The sequence below is a fragment of the Melospiza georgiana genome, chromosome 2 (genome assembly GCF_028018845.1).
Source record: "Melospiza georgiana isolate bMelGeo1 chromosome 2, bMelGeo1.pri, whole genome shotgun sequence".
NCBI lineage: Eukaryota > Metazoa > Chordata > Aves > Passeriformes > Passerellidae > Melospiza > Melospiza georgiana.
The window spans coordinates 19,160,267-19,180,904 of NC_080431.1; positions in this window are offsets into that span (position 1 = coordinate 19,160,267).

A 20,638-nucleotide genomic window follows, 5' to 3' on the forward strand; every position below is an offset into this window, starting at 1 on the left:
GCATCCACAGTGAGCATCCACACTGTTTTTCCCTGGAGCAGTTCCTACCCCAGAACACCTAGGTCAGGTTTTTGGACAACCAAAAGCCTGCCCTTTATCCTGCCCCACATTTCTGCCCTTCCTGCAGGCACTGTGATGACATGTAAGGGCAGAGACCTACAAGGAGTCATCTAGTGTGAGTATCACAGAACTTGTCCCTGGTTAACACAATGCATAACCACACACCCAGCACTATTTCTTTGTATTAATACAAGCCTTAGGCCACATGAACACATTATTCTCTGATTCTTCATTTCTAAGCCCACTAAATTTTCAGGTCTACATCTTAAGAAGATGCAAATCTAAAGTGCAAAAAATGCATATTTTATACTGCCAGAATCCTTAGCCTCTGGAAGGTATCAACAGACCAATTAAAACCAAACCAACCAAAATCAAAAGGCAGACTCCTGAAGCCCATTATCTAACACATTAACTTCTCTTGATTTGTCTTGTATAAAAGGCCAAGAAAATGAATATAGATTATAGTGCTGGATTACTTGTAATAGAACAGTAGAATAGTGTAGAAATAGTTATTTAATGTGATTTCTAGTTTGAAGATTGATTATGCGACCTTCATCAATGATTTATTTATTTATTTGAAATTCTTTATCAGTCATTTTAGTACCAGAGGCAAAGGCAGTTCTCCTGTCGGCAAACTCCAATGCAATTTGTACAATGTAAGATTTACTGAAGTAATTATGGAATGAGATATTTGCTTCATTTCTGGAACATGTAGAAATTTTTCTTTTCATGGTGGAAAACCAGCAGATACTCCAAGTGCCTGATTTCATCAAATGTACTGAACATTTACTAAAGTCATAACAGTTTAGCATAGTGTGTATGGTTATAGTTGCAGTAAATAGATCTGTAGCATACTTATAGATATCACAAACTGTTTAGGATGAGAACGAAGTGAAAACACAGTTTATTTTAAAATTGTTTATAATTATAATGACATACCATGTGCATTTCTGGCCTGTATTTACTGCTTTTGCAAATAAATTTGCCATGTCCTTTCTGGTTTTCTTTGCCAGCTGCCATTTCCCACTCTAGTCCAGACATGACCATGCTTTGCTCAGCTACAAAAATAGCTCTTCTTCTCAGAAATAGGATCTTTTCCTTCAAACACAGAGATGAAAAAGGCTTCTGTGTTTTGCATTTTAACAACAAAAAAGGGAAGGGGAGGTCTGAGGAAAAGTAGCCTGAGAAGATCAGAGGTGCCCAAAAGAGTGCGAAAATGGTAATGTTTTAAATAGAGAATTTTTTCCCCCAACATTGTTATTGCATTATTGTGGTTCTGTATAAAGTAGAACATTTATAGAAAGTGACAGATTTTAGTATTATTATTTGTCCTTACAGTTCCGGAAGAAAGGAAAAGCCAGAAAGGCAGCAAGAGGAGGACTCTCTAGTTTCACTTAAGAATTGTTGCAAATTAATTCAACCAGATCCAGTTTAAAAGGTTTTATTACACAGTTCTACCACTCTTCATGAGAGAGGAGAGATAAGGGAGCAGACTAACTTGCAGCCAGTATGAGCTGCATGTATGGGAATTCACCAGGCCCCTGAATATTGAATTGACATGAACAGATACAAAATAGACTCTCTGGAACAATGGCACCAGGACACAACAGTGCAAGTAAAAGTTCAGTATCCCACCATATTAAGCAACTGTTCTCCTTATGTTTTATTCTATACAGATCTGCTGTGCTCTATACCAAAATAAATGGATTTTAGTGGAGAGTCTTGAAAGTAAATAGTGTGTGCCCTGCTGGGAAATGCCAGAGCCCTGGCAGTGGCACTGTCCCTTGAGGTTTTCACGCAGAAGGAAGGAAGAAGAGCTTGTGCCTTCAAATTATTTCACTGCACAGGAGACATGTAATGAGTAACATGCATTTGCTCTGGTTAGAGAACCCTACTGTGGCAATTTCTTCCTATCATAAAAACTCTAAGTCATTTTATAAATACACTTAGACTGTTCTTGAATGTGGAGAGGTAAGGAGAAACCCAGCATAGCTGGGGACAAGAAAGGAGATGGGATCTCCAGTCACTGTTCAGAGAAAGCCAAGTTGATGTCCCAGCAGGAGAAATGCCATGCACTCATGTTGCATGTGCTCTCACTCACTGTTACCGAAAGCCATTATTAACTTGGAGAGAGAAGGTGGTTTGGCTGCACCTTTCTGAGTGAACTCCAGTCAACTTGGTTCTTGAAGCTGGCTTTCTAAGAACCATATTGGTACTCCCTCTTCATCTTTTTGTGTCTATACTGATTAACAAAATACATGAACAAGTCCATTGAGATGACGAGAGAGGGAGCTGCAACAACCACTTGTAGAACACCACCAAGTTCAAGCATCCCTATGACCTTCCTCAAAGTCAGTAGAGATGTGCCAGAACTGAAGGGGTATTACAGGCTGTCCCAAAACCTCTGATATGTTCCAATTTCAGTAGATGTGTCCAAAGTTAATTCACAGAGGTGCACCTGGGCTAAGCCATGCTAGGAGAGGGTTGCCCTGTGAGAGTCAGCCCTCTCTGGCATTGCACAGGGAGGATGACCATCCACATCACCTCACAGCAGTGTGCTGCATACGGCACAGTGGAGTCCAGCTGGGGACAGGCAATTGGATAATACAGAGCAGTGCTAGGGCTTGAATGCTGAAATTATCAATGTGCTGGTACCAGTCTCTTGCCTGCTGTATGTAAAGTAGAAAACTTCCTGATCCTGTCCTGCATAAAATGCAGTCACTATTTGATCTCTGGTGGAAAAATGTTAGCATAAGCAAAGGGGTCTAAGCCAAGGAAGACTGATAACACTTTCTCTAGTCTCCCCACCTTCATAATTAAAAAGAGGAATGAAAACAGTATTTAGATTGTATTGAAAGAAAAGGCACTAGGGAGCAGATTCAATTTTTGAGTCATCATAGAAATTCTCTAAAATTCAATTACAGTGATGTGGATCTGACATAGGATGTATCATTATAGTACCCTAGAGAGGTCAATAAAGCATATTGTAAAGTTTCTACAAGATTTCATCAGGACTATAATACTATAATATAGATAAGTCTCATTGTTTCACATGTTTTGCAGCTGCTCTAACTTAATTTTCAGGGGTGCCATCATGTAATTATCAAAGATGATTAAGTTTTATGCCCCCAGATCTTGCAGGTTAAGTCTGCAGGGAAAGAGTTCAAACTTATCATATAAAAGTGGAGATGTAATTAGGCCCTGGAGAGTGAATAAATAAATCATACCAAGCGAAAAAGGGCAACCTATCTACCAACAGACCAGCATATTTACAGATTAAGCTAATGTCATACAGTGAAATATCAATTTAAAGTACTGGAAATTAACAGGTATTTCACAGAGCCTTGACTTTCAGCAGGTATTTCACAGAGCCTTGACTTTTAGCCACTCACCAATAAAACATCTGCATTTCTTCAGCTATGAAATCTGTCCACACTGACTAATGTTTTAACCTTTACAAATAGAGATGGGTCACAGTGACATAATATCGTATGTATGGCCCAGACAGTGCCTCCAGCACTCACCATGGAATTGCAAGTCTACAAAATTATCTATTTTTAAATTTACCACAAGTTGACAAGGAAAGACTGGGACTGATTGTGGGTTTCTCTTGTCTAACAATAGGTGACTTACTGCCATTGGACATGCCCTCAATATCTGGGGCTTCTGAGTGGGGCTGGCAGAATGACATAAGACTTGTGAGAGGTCTGCTCCTCCAGAAATAGCAGCTGAAGGTAGAGAGCATAGCAGGGTCTGAAATTACTCTAGACTCATTAGGATTTAGTAATTTTTTTTCCCCACAGGGTTATTGAGCTGCACAGTTTGATCCAGCGCCTGCTAAAGGACCCAGGTGTTTTGGTCGCTGGGAGAGGTCCCAAGAGCATTTTAATCCTCAGCCTATTGAATCAGGGACTTAATGTGGGACTGTATTTATCAGTCTATACCTTTAGCATGGGAAGAGAAAAAAAATTAAGACTTGCTGATTGTGGTAATTTCACCTTGAAAAAATGTGGTGGAAATAGTGGTTAAGAGATAATAAGAACATGTAGAAATTTGTAAAGGCTAAAAGAGACTGACCCATCAGTGACCAGAGATCAAGAAACATGGGTGATGCTAGCTGTCCTTTCTGCCTGTGTGAAGATAAGAGCCTAGCTGATGTCAGTGAACAGCATGTACTGAAAACTGAGAAAAATACCTTGTGTTTGAAAATTTCATGCCATAACATCAAGTTCTTTATGCCATGTCTAAAGCATCAAGTATATACCACTTGTCAGGCAGGATGCAGAAGCTGATTTACTGCCAGAGTGGAGGGTCTGCCATCCCCCCTCTGACTGCCTGGCACAGCCCCAAGGTGTCAGGGCACCTTCACAGCTACACAGCCTGGCCCAGGCCCGTGCAGCCCCAATAGCTGGTCCACATCAGTCTTGCTTTCACCAAATTCACTTTCTTGGACAATCCTCTGATGGTTCATGAATTTCATTGGAGTAGCTGTGGCTGCTGCATTTGTGGTGTGAGGGAAGGGAGGATATTTAGAGCTCTGGGGGAAAATTCAGGGAGCTTTATGGAAAATGCAGCTTTTTTAATGAAGAGTGGATATCTTTGTGCTTTTAATGGGAATACATCTTGTGCTGTTTGGATGAGGCACTTCTGAGAAAATTACTAATTAATCATTGCTACTTGTATCCAGACTGTTTACATTTCAGCTTGTTGTACTACAGTATAACTCTGATAAAATAGAGATGTTAAGGGCAGTTCAAACTCTTCACAATATACACTAGGATTTCTGGGGCTTTTATATGTCTTGTAACACCATTTTTGCTTCTGGTAATATGTAGTTAAAACCTACAGAGCCAACCCAATTTTGCTGTGAATTCTACTGATGCTGGGCCAGCATTACAGTTCCCAGTGACACCTCAGTTCTTCCTCTTTTGGCATTGAGTGCAGTCATTATCTGAATGACTTCCTTCACTGCAGTCTTCAGCACAGCTCTCTGCACCCCTTCCCAAGCCCTTGCACCTCCCTAGTCCCCCACCCCACAACAAGGACTTGCACCCAATGTCTTGTCCCCATGGCCCCTCCACTGCAATCTTGTTCAGTTTTCGTCTTGCTCCACAACTTCAGTTCCCAGTCTCACTATCCAGCTCCCAGTCCCAGTTTTTCTCTTCCTCCTTGAACTCCAAGGTTTCCTCACAAGGTTTTTCTCCTCATCTGCTTGGCATGCCTGCCCCTCGCCCACTCTGAATTCAAATAATTTTTTTTCTAGTCTTCCCAAGCACTGGCAAAGTTGTTGAAATTGCTGAGTGTGATCTTCTAGAGCTGGAACACTCTTCTTATTATTACCCACCTGGAGAACAGGATTTGAAGTGTGTTGGCCTGGAGGGGATGGAAATGCCTACTTTAGTATAAAGAAAGAGGGTAAAAAATGTGCAAGAGGACCAAAAAACCCAAGACCAAAGAAGGCTCCTAAGATTTTAATAAAATGAACAGACTGGGAGTGATTTGTAACTGCATTTAAAGAAGGAGAATGTAACTGCATTTAAAGAATGTTCCAAATATTCCTAGGAATCAAGAATCTCAAAATATGCCAGTCTAACAGCACTGCTGGAAGGAAAGTACAAGCTCCATCAAACCAGGAGATCACAAGCTGCAAAGGTAGATGTAGAAACCAAAGTTCACATTTCACAGGGTACTCTAAAGGATTAACTCAGAAACATTACAGTACAGTATTTAGTATTTTTATTCATGTGAAAGAGCAGAGAAAATTGCCTGCAGTGTTTACCAGGGTGCTTTTTTTTGCTTGCTCCCTTAGTGTGAATATAATATATAGATATGTTTAAATTAAATTATGTATTTGTGCATGCAAATCATGTTTCTTACACGTAGGCAGAAGTCTCCTCAGATGTTGCATGTGCAATTTAAGAAGCAGCTTTGAACATTTGGTCCTGTATTTGCCTGAAGGAAAGGAATTCAGTACATTAAGATTACATTCTTCTGTGCCCAACCTTAGCAGTTCATTGAGCATGTTGGGTCACTGACTCTGTAAGCATTTAAATTAACTTTTCTTAACAATTACAGTAATTAAGTCTCTCCTAAATTACAAATTAAGATCATCTGGATGCATTATAGAAGCAAAAGTGCTATTAGCAGGGGAGAGGAAAAAAAGTTTATAAAGTCTTCCATTATTTGTATTTTTAGAGACAAGTCTGTGTTTTTACAGACCAGGCTGCGCTGTTGCTGTGAGTGTGTAGGGTGAGGCACCTCTGCAGCACATCCTGGCCACTGTCTCTGTTCCTGCTGCTCTCCCTGCATTTTGCATAATCTCTTCAGATATCTGAGGGTCTTTTTTAGGTGCAAAGTGCTGGTATGAGTTGGCTGTGGCAAATGTATCTTCAATGTGAATGTACCTTCAAAGTGAATTCAATTTGTTTGGCTCCCATATCTTTCTCTGAAGGCACAAGCTCTTAAAACATCCATGCAAACTGCCTGCACAGAGATGCTTTCCACTGTTGTTGAACAGGAGCTTCTCCAACAGTGGCTCACTGACTTCACAGACACTTTGTGCCTGCTCAATGATGTCACCAAGGAGTCTTGCCAGCAATCAATACCTTGGGCCAGAGAACGCACAGGAAAATGCTTCAGTTTAAAACAAAATCTTTGGCAGCTGCCAACACCTGGATCCATTTTTCTCTGTCTTCACCCTTTAGTTTAAAAGAAAAAATGAAGACGATGAAAACCTTTAACCAGCAAGCAGTGAAAATTCTTGGTAGAAGTCTCAGTGTAAGTGCCCAATTTAATTCAAGCCCAATGTACCAGGGGAGTACTTTGACTACTGTGTTGCTAGCTGTGCTGGAAAGGGAAACAAACACATATGTCTCTCACACACCTACATATGCCTTCTATCCTGAGGGTATTTTCCCAGGAATTAGAATTTTGAAATTATCTTGAAAAAAGCTTTGAATTTCTTCTGGGAAAGGATCCCAACCAGCTCAGCTGATACACTGTAGGAACTAAGGGCAAGGTAGAGAAGGTGTGTGCTGGTCTGAGAGAAGTTATGAACTGCTTCAGCACAAACAGAACTGGGATTCTACCTCTGAGCAAGCACATGGCCTTACAGTTCACCTCTAAAATGGCAACAGGAATATTTGGAGAGCAGCCCAACAGTTGACAATAGATGATATAGATGGTGCTGTCACCCTTGTCTCCTGACTACCTGCTAACCCTGAGTCACCTGCACTTGGATGGAAGTATTACTGCAAGGCTGGGTTTGCTCTGTTTAACCAGCTGACAGTTTCAATTTATTATGTATTTTAAAGTATAGTAATCTGCCACAGTCATATATTTCAGGTGATACGAGACCATATTAAAATATTAATCAAATGTGCAAACCATCTGCAATCATGAAGGGAAGTAATCTGTAAAGGAAGAAGTTATAAACAAAATGGGAATTCATTGCAATGTGTTTGAAAAATGTGCTACTGGCATATATTTGAAAACACCCTGAAAAATTCCTCTTAATACAAGCTTCCTGGATTAAAGATTAATTACATATATTAAGAGTAATAAAAGTGTAATTGACCTTTAGGGATGTGAATTTAAACTCTCTTGTCACTCTGGAGAAAGAGCTGACTGGTAGTGAATGGAATGGTTTATTCTACTAGACATAGAAATTTGTTTTGGTCAGACTCATGACCTAAGCCTTTTTGATTTTTTTCACCACTTAAGTGACAAATTGTGACATCACTATGGTTTTTTCTACCCCTACTTTTATGGTCCAAATTTCAATTAGATTTTGGTTTGAACCAAAGGTAAAATCACCAGCAATTTAAAAACCTCATTTTGCAAGATGTTTATAAACTCAATACCATTCATGCCCTGTTTATACTCTTCTATTAAATTGAAGTGATGATCATATATTTTGCATCAAAAAAACTTATGATGATCAACATTAAAACAAATGCTTAATACACTGTTGTAGTTACCCTTTTTAAGTGATTCCTCCAAGAATACTCCAGGGTTTTATACAATGTTTACACACAACAGAGGAAAACAGACTCCAAACTGAAAGTCCCCAGTTCTATGCTAAAAGCAAGGTGTTTTCAGGCTCAAGACATGCTTGAAATATCTACAAATAATTCTTGCAAGTTAATTCACTTTTTAGGTGGCTAAACAGCTTTAGTATCCTGTAGCTATTTGAAGAGGAATCACTGCTGACTAAAGATTTCCCTTGCCTTATACCCATGACTGTAACAGTGAAATATATGTTTTAATATGCTGGTGACTGCTCTTGCCAGGTGACAAAGCTTGCAGTGGTCAAGTTTCAAATAACTTCTGAGGGATGGAGCCTGATCCATGAAAAATTATTTGTGTGCAAACCAAGTGTAGGGAGTCACCAGTTGTGTGTGACAGGCCTGGAGACTAGCTTTGTCTGACTGGCAGAGGTTATACAAACATAAAGCAGAATTAGACATCTGAGACTGAATTTAAGGACTTACTCAAATTACTTTGAAAGTACAAACTACAGTGTGTTGATTTTGGGGAGGGGGTGGGAGGGAGCACAGAGGGTAGCTTCTGTGAGAAGCAGCTAGAAGCTTCCACCATGACCATGAGCCAATCTCTACTGGCTCTGAAAATGGACACGCTTCTGGCCCAGATGGATGGGTTGGTAGCACCTCTGTGATGACATATTTAAGAAAAACATCTAAACAGTACACAGGCAGTTTTTTTCCAAACTGAGAGACGCTGTGGCTGCTGCCATCCCGGCCTGTGGCGATGTGCCACCATGGCTGCTGCCACTGCGGCCTGCGGCGATGTACCACCATGGCCACTGCCATCCCAGCCTGTGGCAGTGTGCCACCATGGCTGCTGCCATTCCGGCCTGTGGCAGTGTGCCACCATGGCTGCTGCCATCCCAGCCTGTGGCAGTGTGCCACCATGGCTGCTGCCATCCTGGCCTGGGGCGATGCACACCATGGCTGCTGCCATTCCGGCCTGTGGCAGTGTGCCACCATGGCCGCCGCCATCCCGGCCTATGGCGATGTACCACCATGGCCGCTGCCATCCCAGCCTGTGGCGATGTACCACCATGGCCGCTGCCATCCCAGCCTGTGGCAGTGTGCCACCATGGCCGCTGCCATCCCAGCCTATGGCGATGTACCACCATGGCTGCTGCCATCCCAGCCTGTGGCAATGTACCACTATGGCCGCCGCCATCCCAGCCTGTGGTGATGTGCCACCGTGGCTGCTGCCACCGCGGCCTGCGGTGATCCTTGCCTGCCTGGCCACCCCTAGCCAGCTGCAGCCTGGGCAGAAGGGCAGGGACAGTGGCAGCAGCTTCTCCTTCCTGGTACCCCACGTGAGGACAGGCATTAAATAGCACTAGCATCACATCACTAACACAATGGTGGCAGGGCCACATGGCCAGCAGTGGAAACATGGCAAGCAATTCTCTGACATGGAACCTGGACAAAAACAACTTCTAGGTGCTGCGAGATCCTGCAGGAATCTTTGAATTAGTGGGACCTGTTGGCAATGATAACTATGAGCAGCAGTTTTTCTGCTGGTCAGAGAAGATGAGGCAGTGAGGACATGTGAGGGAAAACAACACAGGGGCACCAAGGTCACTGGAGAAAAAAAAAAGGGGTAGAGGAGGTGCTTCAACTGAGCCAAGATTCTTCTGCAGGCTATAATGAGGATTGTGGTGAAACAAACTGTCCCCCTGTAGTGCATGAAGTCCATGGGGGATGCAGAGATCCACACGCAGCCTGTGTGAAAAGCATTCACACCAGAGCAGGGGGATGCCAGAGAAATCTGTGATCCAGTGGGAGATGCGAATCAAGAGAGAGGACCCCTGCTTCCCGAGATAGAGTGCCCCTGCTTCCAAACTAGAACAGTCTATCCTTAGAGAACTGCACCCTATGGACAAGTGACCCATGCCACAACAGTTTTGGGAAGACTTTTTCCTTTGGGAGGGAACCCACAGGACAGCAGAGGAAAGACTCTTCTCTCTGAGTGAACAGATCTCGAGTGATGAACTGGCCAAAACCCCTATGCCCTGTCTTCCTGTGCTGTCAGTGGGAAGGAGGGAGGGGCTGGGTGAAAAAAGGTGTTTTAAAGGCTTATTTAACTTCTCATTATCCTCTTCTGACTGTTAATAATAAATTAACCTTATGTCTTTTAATTTGAACTTGTTTTGCCCTTAGAGTGTTTTGGTCCCAGTCCTTACCTCAACTCATAAGCCCTTCATAATTTTTTTCCTCTCCTCTGCCCAACTATAGCAGAAGAGAGTGACTGAATGACTTTTGCAGGTGCCTGACATTTGGCCAATATCAAACCACGACATACCATATTCTGTTTGGTTACATGCTGTGCTGTGCTGTGCTGTGCTTTTTACTAGACTTTGCTTCCTCTGCTGCAACATCTAAACAAAAGTAAAGGCAAAGAGATGCAAGAGAAGACGAAATATTTGAACACTTCAGGCAGCCAGTGCTGCTGTGGAAACTCCAAGGCTCCCTGCCTCATTACAGGACTCCACAATAGATGCACAATACAGGCCTGACAGAGTGATGCAATTTCTGAATGCCACTGAAGCCACTGCAAGCCCACCCCCCAGAATATATCAAGTACTGCGTATTGGGATACAGACTGAAATATCAGTCCTGACGCATTTGAAATCAAAAACCTGAAATTAATTGGCATATTTGGTTATCATTACTCCTATGTCTTCCTCCCTTTTCTGTTACATCAGGTTAACACCACCTGTTTTAGAGAGAAGTTGTATTTATTGATACAATCAATATTGCTCATAAAGCTCAGAGGAATACTGAATGTTTCACAAGGGACATCCATAGTACTCGGCAACTTCCATAAGAAAGTTAATATATGTGTAGCAGGGTTTGCTATTGTGTCATTAATAATGTTCCTGTTTGCACTTTGCATAAGGAAGAAAAAAAGGACTGTTCTAATGTACACTGACTGGGGTGGGTGCACGGCCAGTGTCTGGGGACTGAAACTGCAGAGGCAAGCCAGTGTGGATTCTGGCTTCACCCCATTAATTCTGGTCTCCTACTGAGTCCCCCTCTTCCCTTTGCAGTCATACATGTGGGTATGAGGCTGTCGGATATACATATGGATGCAAGAAACTTGCAAATTTTAGTTTAAGATGTCAAAAGAAAAAGCCTCAAAAACACAACAAAGCACTGAAAAAATAAAAACTAGCCTTTAAAATTATGCTTACCTTTGGTCATTCGCAGTGTTCTCCCTCTCTTCCTCTGTAAGATTTCCCTCGTCTTGTTCTTCTCACTAATCTTCATAACTTTCTTCTCCTTTTATGCTACTGTTTCAATACTTCTAGCCTGTCATTGTCCCATTCTTTTCTTTGTTCCCTCAAACCTAACCATTGCCCTATGTTTTCCTCTCTTCCTTTCCTTCTTTTGCCTCCTCTTTCCTCTCACATTCTTTTTCTTCCCAGCTTTTGCATTTTTCTTGTGTACAGGGATGAGTCATTACAAGCATAGGAGATTTCTCTTCCTTGCAGATTAGCACTAAATGCCAATAACACTAACAAGAAATAATTTCAGGGGAAAAAGTTTGTTCCATTTCCACAATGTTGGAGGACATTCACTGTAAGAAGAAAGTTTCAGTAATTTAATGATTCACTTTTCATTGTAAAATTGCAAATAGTGATATTCAGAGATGCATAACTCTCAGATTAGTCCGTATAGTAGCAAAAAGCAAATTATAAATTTTACTTTCTCCAAAATTTACATCCTTAAGTCAAAATCTGTGTTATGATGAAGTCTCCTGATGGAAGCCATTGATAAATATTAGCATAGGCAACATTTCCAGTACTGTTGTTGCCTCTGACAACAACAATTTGATATCGAAGAGAGACACAGATAAAATTGGACTGTTTTCAAAAGGTAGAGAAAATCCAAGGTCAGCTTGGAACAGAACATTAACATGTGTGTAAGTATGCATAATTTACATTGAATATACACATATGTTAAGTGCTCCCCTAAAATTATAGGGTTTAAAGAAACTTTCTGACATTGGCATCTTCTGTGCAGGATGATTTCAGCAGAGAAAATCAGAAATCAAATAAGATAGGCAAGAATATTGAAGATGGAAGAAATCCCTCCTAGTACTGAAAAGGTTTGGAATAAAAATGACAAATGTGGAAGCATCAGAGATTAATGGTTTATAATACCCATAGTTCTCTCTCCTCCCCAAATAATAAAACCTCACAAAATGTGAGCCAGTTTTAGATATAACAATAGGGTAATAAAAGAAAACAGCAGCTTGACGAATGTCTTAACTCTAGAATATACATCAAGAAATAAAGCTAAGTGAAACTATATGGAAAGACATTGGTAAAGAAAGTAATTTTACAACAGTAAGTACAGAAATGTCAATGAAGAGAGAAGGTCAGCATATATGCAAAAGCGAAATAATACAATACAAAGCAATACATGCGAACAAAAATGTTGCAGAGAATGAAGGTACAAATGTAGACTCAAATATAATGTAACACAGTAAACATCCACTGATCACTGGTTTAAAATGCTGTATCCAAAGTCTAGATCAAGAGTTTGAGCTACTGGCTGTCTTAGAATCCAGGGTTTTTATAAAATGAATAGTAAAACGCTGGGAGACATTTGTGATGCATGAAGAGGCTTCTTAAGAATACTTCTGATACCACAGTGTATCTCAAGCATCCCGTATTCCATTTGTTCCTGGCCCTTCAGTTTAACTCTTTCCTAGCTTCCTCTCTTCCCTCGGCTTTTCAGATATTTGAGAAGGGTTTGTGCTTGGATCCATCCTCCTGTGCTCTCCAAAGCCTGCTTGAGTTCATGAAAGACTGGGAAGAATATATCATATAACATATAAGGAGTTCTTTCTCAGCAGCAAGGGAAAGGGTATTTTCATTTGCTTTTGTTTTAATTACTTCTGCAGTATTTGTCATGAGTTCTTCCTTTTAGGAAAGGAGTCATGATTAATATATTTGTTAACTACACACATTCTAGAAGGCACAGAAATACATTGCTAATTATTTGAAATATTTATTGCAAACTCAAGGGCATGGTTACTGTGGGTGTTTGAGCTAAGCTAATTGCTTTGCAATTTTCAGAACTAGGTTCTTGTGAACTAAATTCTTGTAAAAGACGTAATTCTGAAAACCAGATATATATTTAAATGGGCTAGCTTGAAACAGTGTACCTGAAGATTTGGAAGAAGTTCTCCAAATGCTATGTAGGGTTTTGTGACTTGGTAAGCAGTTTCAGTTCCCAGATAAGTGTAAGGCTGGGGGCTTGCAATGAGTCAGCTGAAGAAGTGAGTCAATTAAACTTGAAGAATCACTGAAAGATGCCATTTGAAAGAAACCAAACTTTTCTGGCTGTAAGGAACCTTTATTGGTCTAGTCTCTACATAAACCAGCACCCATGTGTGTTTTCTCTGGCCTAATACAACGGGTGGCATCTGAAAGCAGTGCTACGGGTCTTGGACAGATAGAACCAGTGAAGGGCAACCCCAAGGACATAGAAAGTGTTGAGGGAGAAAGGCTGAGGGCAGTGGTAGGTGTTGCAATAAATCTGACTGAGATAACTGGGTGGGTTATGAAGGAAAGGAGCAGGGTTAGAAGCCCTGGATGAGTATGATCATGTGTAGTCATCAGTCCAACACCAGTGACTCCAGCTTTTGAAATAGGCAGGATGCTAATGGGAGCCCTTTGCGGGTGTATGCTGGTTATTTTGTAATTTTTTATTTTGGGAAATAAATGTAAGCTCTGGGAAAGGGGCCCTTTATCAAGCACACCTCCAGAAGTGTTGGCTTTTCATTCCTAGGACGCTCTGCTCAATTATTTAATTTTCCTTCTTACAGTATCTTTCTCAGCCCTTAGTGTTGCAATAAAAAGAATGTCACTTCTGTGAGACAATGGAGGTCTTTAGACAGCTGAAGTTTTGTTATAAACCAGACAATTTTCCACCACAAAAGGAGAAGGTATCTCCAATGGGGATGATGCTTTCTCCTTCTCCTCATGTCCCACCTCTGGATGCCAGTGTCTTGTGCTGCAGTGGGGCAGGGGGATACCAGCCCTGCAGAAAAGGGAGACAGAAAATGCAAAAGGGAGAGCTCCATCAGCTTTACTTAGCAACAGCAAGAACACACACCAGGCAAACACTGTCTTAGGTATGCAGTACAGGCACTTGTCATGTCATTGTACCTCTCCCATGACTTGAGGGAAGACACAGGCCCTTTGGAAAAACTTAAGAAATATTGCAGTGACATGCTCCGCCCTTGGGCTGCCTCTGGTGGGACTGAAGACAGGGTGGGAGGATGGTAATGTGACAACAGATATTCTTGTGCCATATAGACCTCCATTCTGATAGAAAAGGTAAGCAGTAAGAAGCCTCACAAGTTCATAGGTTCATCATGGCTCATTCCTCCTTTCCGTTCTTGTGGCTGCATATACTTATTTTGTCACTGATACCTGCATGTCCCCTCATTCCAGCTGGGCACTCAGTGCAGGAATTTCTCATGTCAGAGAGGGTGGGTGGGTGACATATGGATGTCATAGGGGCTGAAAGGGGTAGTTAATCCTTTCAGTCTGCTACCTGATGCCAGGAATCAATGTGGCAACTTAAAAAGCACACTGTCATCTTGGTGGCTCTTCAACAAAAGTAGCTCTCCTTCTTTCACATTTACTTTTCCACTGTGGCTGGGTCAGCAAAATTCGAGTTTCTCTTTTTCACACAGTGTCTTTGCAGAGCAGCATCTCTGGGCCAGATGTCAGCCCTGATAGGATGTGGACCTCAAAACCAAACCATGAGGAGTTCACTGAGAGGCAGGACCTTAGGCAACCATATTGTGTTGTGAATTTTCCCTTGGCACAGCCTAGCTGCCTTGAAGACTGGGACAAACAGAAGAATGAAAATTAATCTAATTTGGCCCAAAAATATAAACCATAAAATTCTCCAGTGCCTCTCAGACCCACAATGATAAACCATCCACAGAAAAACATCTTGCTCCAGAAGTACTGGAACTAATGAATCCTGATTTCCTACAGATTTGTGTTCTGTGGGTTGACTGACTTGCGTGGTCTAAGAAGATGTATGCTTTTTGGGTGGCTGGAGAATGTGTGAGGTCTCTCTCTGCATGGATTTGTTGCTTTCTCATAAGGTGTGTTCACAGTATGCTTTCTCCAAATCCAGGCAATAGATTTGGGATGACTGTCTTTAGCCAGCTGCTTATTGTTAGAGGCTTCTGAGAATGTATCTTTATTGGCCAGTAGAATTCAAATGCTATTTGAAGGGAACACAAACATTGTATAAGCCTTGCTTCCACAATGGAAGGCAATGGGGATAAACAGCTATTGTTCTTCCTCTGCCCTCTGCTCCACACTATCCTCTGTCTTTCCTAGTCCTGCTGCCTTTGTCTCTTCTCAGGAATGGATACACCCTGTAGGCTATAGGGAAGCAACATCTTTCCTGGTTTATTCCATCATTTCCAGTGAACCTGCCCTGATACTACCACCTTCATCCTTGTCTCTCCTATGTTTCAGAAAAGAACTAGGTTCAGGAACAATTCACTTGCTGCTAAGAGAAGCGATTCCTGTGGAAGGTCAGACAGGTTTAGCTATGTTGTAGTGATACCAGCCAAAATCTGTTCTCTGCAGGTAAGAAAAAAGCAACTTGCTGTGTAGTCCGCGGTCAGCTTTTGACAGCTGGAACCATTGTATTGAATATGTTTCTTAATAAAATGAAAAAATGCCCAATTATATTTTAATGTTGATTCACATATTGAGTTTGGTAGGTGTTAGATAAGAACCAAAGCACCCCTGCTATCAATGCATGCCTTTGCCCAGTGGGGTGGTGACTGTAAGGTCAGCTGCAGAGTGACAAGAACAACACACACCAATGCACACTTAAGAATCTTGTATCCAACAAGGCTGAAAGATCTCATTTGAAAAGTATTTTCCACTGGTCTAGCACTGTCAGTTTTCCATACTACATATTGGATGCTCAAAAAAGATGTAGTGTTGATATGTTTCTCCTTTATGACCTCTAAATTAAGTGCTCTAACTGCTCTCAAGCCACTTGCACGCGGGCTGGGTGTTTTAAATTTCGTTTATTTTCACTTCAGTGATAAATAATGCTATCTGAGTAGGTTATTTCATGTTTTCTGATTTTTAGGAACACTGTCTTTGCAGAAATACTGGCAATTCCCTTTCCAAGGCTAGTTGACAACCAGAATTTGCCACCTTTAGAAAGCACAACTGTATAAGAATATTTCAGGTTTGCTTGGGAATAAAAGAATCAATAGTTCAGAAAGGTACCTATGACATTTTCAATTTGTAAATCGTCTAGGTTATTCTTTAGAATTTTCTAGAAGCAGCAGGGAGCTATTTGTGCTCCTGAGGAACCAGTGATTCCTGAAGTCTCCCACGCTATCCCTTTCTGGTAAGAGTCCTATGGGAAGTCCAGGGAGTCTCCAACACTTACACTGAAAAATAGGAAACTGAGGTGGGCTTCAGAGGAGCCGCTCCAAATTATCTGAAAACCAGGTATTCCTGCAGGATAGTTTGATTTTGCCATAGCAACATTCACTAAATTGAACCAGTTCAGTCATCAAACTTCCCCCTCACTTCTGCTCTCAGCAGCTCCCCAGAAGCATTCCCCGGCACCCCAGGCTCTGGCTCCCCTTCTCTCGGCCAAACCAGATAAACCCTTCTGTTCCCCAGCCAAACCCGAGCTCGGCGGCAGCGAGCATGGGCTCGGGACTCCTCCTCATCCTGCGGGGCTCCTCTAGGTGGGGCAGGCGAGTTTTCGCACAGAGCGGAGCCCGCTCCGGCGCCCGCGGCTCTGCCGAACTTCCAGCGGAGAGCGAGGGAAGGAGAAGTTGCGAGCGGAGCGCGGGGCCGTGGGCTGACGGCTCCGAGGCGTTTGGGCTCAATGGGACACGGCTGGGGACATTCATGACAAACTCGGCGAGCGGAGGAGACGCGCGCTGGCACCCGTGACAGCCCGAGCGAGCGGGACCCCGCGCCCTGTGCCTGCCGGAGCGGCTGCGGGCATCCCAGTCTGTGTGCCCGCCGGAGCGGCTGCGGGCATCCCACTCTGTGTGCCCGCCGGAGCAGCCGCGGGCATCCCGCTCTGTGTGCCCGCCAGAGCAACTCCGGACATCCCACTGCGTGTGCCCGCCGGAGAGGCTGCGGGCATCCCGCTCTCTGTACCCGCCGGAGAGGCTGCGGGCATCCCGCTCTGTGTGCCCGCCGGAGAGACTGCGGGCATCCCGCTCTGTGTGCCCGCCGGAGCAACTCCGGGCATCCCGCTCTGTGTGCCCGCCGGAGCAGCTGCGGGCATCCCGCTCTGTGTGCCCGCCGGAGAGGCTGCGGGCATCCCGCTCTGTGTGCCCGCCGGAGCAACTCCGGGCATCCCGCTCTGTGTGCCCGCCGGAGCAGCTGCGGGCATCCCGCTCTGTGTGCCCGCCGGAGCAACTCCGGGCATCCCGCTCTGTGTGCCCGCCGGAGCAACTCCGGGCATCCCACTCTGTGTGCCCGCCGGAGCAACTCCGGGCATCCCGCTCTGTGTGCCCGCCGGAGAGGCTGCGGGCATCCCACTCTGTGTGCCCGCCGGAGCAACTCCGGGCATCCCGCTCTGTGTGCCCGCCGGAGAGACTGCGGGCATCCCGCTCTGTGTGCCCGCCGGAGAGGCTGCGGGCATCCCGCTCTCTGCGCCCGCCGGAGCAGCCCTTCTCCGGGCTTCGGAGGCCGTGAGCCCATCTGTGCAAGGTAGGCTCCCGTCGAGTTCGTCGGCCGCCTCTCCCCAGAGCCAGCGTGCCTCTGTACAGGATTCACACTGTCACGGGGATGTCACTGAGGGCTGTGGCTGGATATCGTGTTGGGTTTAAGCTTCGTTTGAAAGAGGTCTACCATCCAGAGAGTTTCTCTGCTGCTAGCATAGGACTAAAGAACTGCTTTTTTCTGTGAATTCTAGGAAGCAGCTGCAGTTCCTGGCAGTACCTTTGGTTAGAAGTTAGTTTCTTCACACAGAATGCGTGGTAGACTTTTTTATTATTAGAAGTACTGATGTTCTGACTGGTTTCTATACTCTAGAGGATCTAGTGTGTTTTTTATTTTAATACAAGTATAAATTTCTCCAGAAAATAGTGGAATTGCTCTTTCGAGTTTTGTTTTAACATTGCAAACTAATTTGCATATATTTTTTACACTGTTACTATACTTTTGAAGTCCCAACCACTGCTGTAAAATATCACCGTACTGATAATGTTGTGGCTGACTGCATACACATGTGAATACGTGTTCATATCATTCTGATTTTGATTTTCCCTGCTTCCACAATCTCACTGTGAAAGGGTACTGTGAGATTGAGGTCCAGAGAGGAAAGCAGGCTGCTGCCCACACTGAGAAGTACCTGGGCAGAGTGGTGTGGCATACCTGCTCCAGGCACAGGACTCTGCAGCCATATGTGGTGTCAAAGTAGCTTTGAAATGCCCAGCCATGCCTGGGGGAGCAGAGAACTCCTCTGGGACTGCAGAACCTGCTCCAATGGTGAAGTGGTCTCTGTGAACCTTGCAGACTCTGAAAGATTGTCATTTGTACTGAGCTGGGTGGTTTTAGCTGCTGCTGCTGCCACAGCTAGAGCACTGATACTCTGTATTAGTGAAAGTGCAGCTAGACGCTGGTATGCCTAAGAGAAAAGGTGTTTTCATTTTTACAGCTAGTGAAGCTTTAGATATTATATGAAAGGTCAATTGATGGCACTTAGGATCTGTCCCCCATGGAGTGAGATAGCACAACAATGCCAAGGTGCTTAGTGACCAGCACCTCCTTGGGGTACCACCCCAAACCTCCCTACATGCCTCAAAGTACAAGGAAATCTTTCACAATTTTGGCTGTTTCTCATTGAGTAGACAAGGCCAATGGCCATGCTGCCCCTCCTCTACAGCAGAGGTGGGAGTTAATGTCGTGTGCTGCAGTTTCGAATGATACGTCTTGAAATGTTTTGGGCAAATGGTGGAAATCTCTGGCAGCTCTATGGGAAAAATCGTGTGAGATTGCAAGTTTTAAAAGGAAATTATGTGACTGCAAAGCAGGGTCAAACCCAATGACTATTATCAGGATTACTCAGTTCTTTGTTCTTCTCACTCAGAAATGCCTAAGTTGTACAAAGTGAAAAGAAAGAAAGTTTGGGTATCCTCTATTGAAGACCAGTACTAATAAGAAATTAATTGATAAATTGAAAACCACAAGAACTGTCAAATAAAGGAAATATATTCAGCAGCAGCAAGTTGGCTCCACACTACTCAGTGGGAACAATTCCACCGTCAGGTAACCTCCTGTGAACCCATTTTCACTGGAGATCATTGACAATGGTGAAACTGTTACCAGAGCTTAGCCCAGCTCGTTTGGTTGGTAGGGCACAGCGTAGCTGTGTTCTGTTTGCAATAATGTAGTCTGACCACAAGAAAGAGCTCAGATGAGAATGTGCCCAGAAAAAGCCAGCAGGCTTTTTTTTTTGTAGTACATAGATAGCTTTTGCAGAAAACCACTGGCATAAATAGACTGATTTTTCTCTATTGCAGCTAGATGAAAAACATGTGATGCTTTAATTTTTCACATAGGATCGTGAGATGGCCATTTTCAAGGCATCATACTGAATTGTGTGCCATGGAAATCATCTCACTGAAAATGTTGAACTGAACGCAATTTTACCATAGCATTTTTAAGAATTCCTCTTAAAATTATTTCACGTGGAACATTTCAACTTTATGTGTGAAGGTGGCATTTCTTGGAGGACTGAAATATTTTAATGGAGTCTAAAGTTTCTAACCGAACCCATATAGCTGTGCTACATAAATTATCCAAGTCTCAGTTTTCAAGAAAGAGCAGCATAAGCTTTTGAAGATCAGATTAATATTAAGATAATGTTTTTCTCATGTTGTCATCAATGGAGGAATTCCCCTCTAATATCATCCACAGAGCTGTTTCCTTTAACCATGCTAGGATGCAACTGGGTCTCAGATCATATCTGTGCTACTTCTCTTTACAGCTAAAAGGTAGATAAATTGCAATGTGAACTACTGCCTATAGCAGAATAACCAGAGAGGTGCCAGCATGGCCCCACCCTACATGAGTCATTGGTGTGAAGCTGAGTGCAGACCAGCCTTTCCATTCACTCCTGTAAAATGTTTCTAATTTCTCCTTCTGATTATTCTGAAACCAGGCCTTTAGTGCCTTCTGGTACCCTCCTGCCTCTCAAGACCCAGTATATATTTTATGATGCAATAGAAGGTAACAGGTACCCCTTTTTACTCAACAGGTCCTGAAGTAGCAGCTTTTGTTGCAGAAAACCCTTCTTTCTAACATGTAGAAAAGTTTTGGCTGGTGTATCAATAGGTCAGAGAGGTATTTGCAAAAACAGAGACACTTTCTTGCCATGTATATTCCAAGAAGGTAAGTCCCTGTAAAGAATTAGATTATTACTGAACAACGACAGAATTGTGATGTGCAAAACTATCCACCTTAGCAAATGTAACTGACCTCTGCCAATGGTCACTT